This window comes from Eutrema salsugineum, unplaced genomic scaffold (genome assembly GCF_000478725.1).
Source record: "Eutrema salsugineum unplaced genomic scaffold, Eutsalg1_0 scaffold_12, whole genome shotgun sequence".
Lineage (NCBI taxonomy): Eukaryota > Viridiplantae > Streptophyta > Magnoliopsida > Brassicales > Brassicaceae > Eutrema > Eutrema salsugineum.
The window spans coordinates 4,231,658-4,235,659 of NW_006256895.1; the positions used below are offsets into that span (position 1 = coordinate 4,231,658).

The 4,002-nt window shown below is 41.1% G+C and overlaps 1 non-coding gene across 1 annotated transcript; it reads right to left on the reverse strand.

Annotated features, from left to right (window-relative positions):
• Positions 1-263: 263 nt before the first annotated feature.
• On the reverse strand, positions 264-370 carry LOC112089419. Its single transcript, XR_002901057.1, has one exon. It is a non-coding gene; the product is annotated as a small nucleolar RNA R71 (small nucleolar RNA).
• Positions 371-4,002: the final 3,632 nt, after the last annotated feature.

The following is a 4,002-nucleotide window of genomic DNA, read 5'->3' on the forward strand; positions in this document are numbered from 1 at the left end:
TGATCAACATGGTGCAATCAGACAGGTTCCATGGCTTGGCATTAGAAGACCCATTAGATCACATTGACAACTTTGATAGAGTTTCTGATCTAACTAAGATGAATGGAGTGAGTGAGGACAGTTTCAAGTTGAGGCTATTTCCTTTTTCTCTAGGAGACAAAGCTCATCAGTGGGAAAAGTCTCTACCTCAAGGATCAGTCACAACTTGGCAGCAATGCAAAAGAGCATTTCTAACCAAGTTCTTCTCTTCATCAAGAACAGCAAGGTTAAGAAATGAAATCTCAAGTTTCATTCAAAATAACCATGAATCATTTTGTGAGGCTTGGGAAAGATTTAGAGGGTATACCATCCAATGCCCTCACCATGGATTCTCAGATTGTCAGCTGCTAAGTACCTTCTACAGAGGTACTTTACCAAAGGTCAGACTTCTCTTGGACACAGCTTCAAATGGTAATTTCATGACCAAGGAAGTCAATGATGCCATGACCCTAGTGGAGAATGTAGCTCAGAGTGATGAGCTTTATGGATCAGACTTTGAAAGGAATTCAAGAGGACCTGTGAGTGTTGAAGAGGAAAGGACAAGGAAAGACATCAAGTCTCTCAATGAGAAGCTAGACACACTTCTCTTAGCTTCTCATCAGTCAGCCAACTTTGTTAGAGATGTGAATCATGTATTTCAAGACACATTTCAAAGGGAAGACATCACAACTGAGGTGAACTTTGTAGGTGGCCAACAAGGTTACCAAAAGGGCTTTACCTACTACAAGAATCCCCCAAACCAGAACTTCTATCCTCAAAACACTCAACAACAAGGTTTTGTCCCTACCCAACAACAAAGTCTCCAACAGAACTCAGAGAATAAGGATCAAGAAGTGCAGAACCTGCTCCAGGAAATCCTCAAAGGTCAAGCAAGTGGTGCCATGGACTTTAACAAGAAAATGGCAGAGATTAACAACAAGGTGGATTGCAGTTATTCTGATCTTCTATCTCAGCTTTCAACCTTGGCTTCCAAAGTCAAGACTCTAGAGAACAACAAGGGCCACTGCAGTTCTCAAGCTCAAAGACCTTTACCAGGGACATCAGTAGCACATTCAACAGAATACTGCAATGCCATCCTCTCAAATGATGAGAATCATGCTGCTGTCCAAGAAATTGAGGATCTTCTCCATGGCAATGTCTCAAGTTCAAAGTGCCTAACACAAGATGATGAGGACGCCATCATAGAGGAGTTTGACTTCCTGTTCTGTGATCTCAATGAGGACATTGAGAAAGAAGGTGGGGAGGCAGCTTCTTTTGATATGAGAAAGAATGATTCTGAGATTACTTAAAGAAAGGATCAGAGAATGGTTCAAGGAAGAACATCTGATGGAGTCTCTAGCACTGGTTCAACAAGGGTGAAACCCAAATCAATTCCCAAGCTAGGTAATCCAGGAAAGTTCTCCATCTCATGCTCTCTTGGAAGTTTGAAAGTGGACAATGCTTTATGTGATTCTGGATCAAGCATCAGTGTAATGTCTTTAAACATGGTGGAGAGACTAGGGATCAAGAGTCTTAAGCATCACCCCATGTCAATCACCTTTGGAGATTCATCCTCAAAGAAACCATATGGAATCCTTGAAGACTACCCATTGAAAATTGGTGAATGTATAGTTCCAACAGATTTTGTAGTTATGAAGATGAAGAAGACAAAAGAGCTACCTCTTTTGCTTGGAACTCCATTTCTGAACACCACAGGAGCAAGGATGGACTTTGATACTCAAAGAGTGGTGATTGCTAAGGTAGATGATGAAGTATCTTATCCTCTTAAGCCTCCTCTTGCTGGGTTTTGTGGAGTTATATCTGATGATTCTGATGAGTTGAAACACTATGGGATGATGTATGTGGGGAGTATTGGAACTATAGAAGAAGCTCAACCCCTTGCATCTGTTGAGAAAAAGAAAGAATCCCTAATAAGACCTGATCTTGAGTTTGAAGGGGATTTCTTTAGTGATGATGAAGCTTGCTTGGAATCTCTATCTCCTACACCAAGTGAGAAGGAGATCAGCAGCAACAAAGGCAATGGCTCAGGGTCTCAAGACAAGAACCCACCAAGAACCAGACCATTCACTTTTGAGTCATCTTCTCAGGTCTTAACTCTCACTCCTTGGAAGTTTGTTGGTGGAGCTGTTGAATACAAGGTTAAACGCAATGGAAGATCAAGCCCATTTGCCAAAGTCAGAGCTATCCTCACACCAGAGTTCATAGACAAAGGATTTGATGGTGTCCAAGAGCTGATGAACAAGGACCTCATGCTTGAATTCATGGACAAGACCTGGAGCATCAAAGCTCCTCCTCACCCCAGCTAAAAACAGGTTTTTCAAAGTCAAACTTAGTGACTTTAAACAAAGTGCTCTTGGGAGACACCCCAAGCTTATCCTTGTATATAATATTTTTATTCTTTTCTCTCATTTCTATTTATGTTTTAGGATCTTTTGATGGGTTTTGTGATTTGGTCTCAGGTTCTAGGTGATTTTTGGAGGACATAGCTCAGTGATGAATGGAATGGAGCATGTGAAAGGGCTTAGAGAAGTGTCTAAGGTTTGAAAAGCTTGGAGGGCGCCTGAGTGCTACCTAGAAGTGCGGCTTGGTGCAAGAAGAGCCCAGGTCGCAGCCCAACTCGCAATTTACTCCGGCCTGGGCGTGCTACCTGGTGTAAGAAGACCAAGCCGCACAAAACCATGAAAAGTGGCCGAGGTGTTTAAGTCCAAAAACCTGCGACCTGGTGCTGCTACCTGAAACCCAAGGAAGCTAACCCGCATGAAGACTCGCAAATTACTCCGAGTTAGGCGTGCTACCTGGGAGCAAGGAGACCAGGCCGCACCAAAAAGAAGAAAGGCCGAGGTATCTATGTCCCAAAGTCTGCGAGTTGGTCCAAGACAAGTCCATGCCGCACAAGGGAGTTCAGGCCAAGCCAAATCCATCTCCAGTGGTGTCTGGCCTCATCTGGTGCAGATACTCACTCCCCTTTTGCACAAGAACCACACCAGGTATCACTCCAAACACTTGTAAATGAGCATTTAGCACTTTTCTTTATCTTTTGCATTTCATGTTTGATTTTTCCTCTTTCTCATGCTTTTATAACACAAGGGACTGTGTTATCTAAGTGTGGGGGAGGGGTTTTGTGTTTACTAATCATGTTTATTCTGCTCTTATTTTCCTTTTCACTTTGAGTCTCATTTTGCATTCATCTAAGTGCATATAAAAAAACAAAAAAAAATGGAAAATCTGAAAAATTTTCACAAAAGAATGCTCATGTAGTTGCATTCACATTTTAGGTTGAGTCTAGTTTGCATTTTCATATAGGTTGCATCATATGCAAATGGGAGTAATGATATGTTCTTTCCTTGAGAGTACATCACTTTGAGAATTTGGATTAAATATGCTTGTGAAATGACTTCTTTGCTTGCAAGGCTTGAAATGATTTGAATCTGAGTAGCAAAGTTGAATTGAACTCAACTCTAATAAGTGAAAACCTTGAACTGGACTTGAAATTATCTTGTGATGCATTGTTTAAATAAGTTTGTGGATACCTATATACATATTTGAGCTAGAATCCTGTTTTTACCACCCTCTTCCTTAGCTAATAGCTGAGTCCACATCTGGATCAGTTTTCCTTACCCTGAACCCATCCTTCTTTCAAGCCAAATGTTTGTGTGTGATTGAAAGGCCACCTTGGATCAAACATTTGGTGAGAACTAAGTGTGGGGGAATACTTGTTGGTGAGTGGAAAGGAGAGATGAGTGGAAATAAAAGGAGAATGGTGAGAACTAGGGGATAGAAAAATAAAAGAAATCAGTCTTGGAGTTTTGAGTCAAAGAAAGTGAGCTCTAGTGTTTTGAAAAGAAAAAGTCTAGCCTCTAAGTGAAAAGAAAAGAAAAGAAGCCCAAGAGCTCAAATGTTTTAAAAAGAAAGAAAAAGAGGCTAGAAGTTACAAAAGAAAGTGAAAAGGAGCTATGTAAAGTT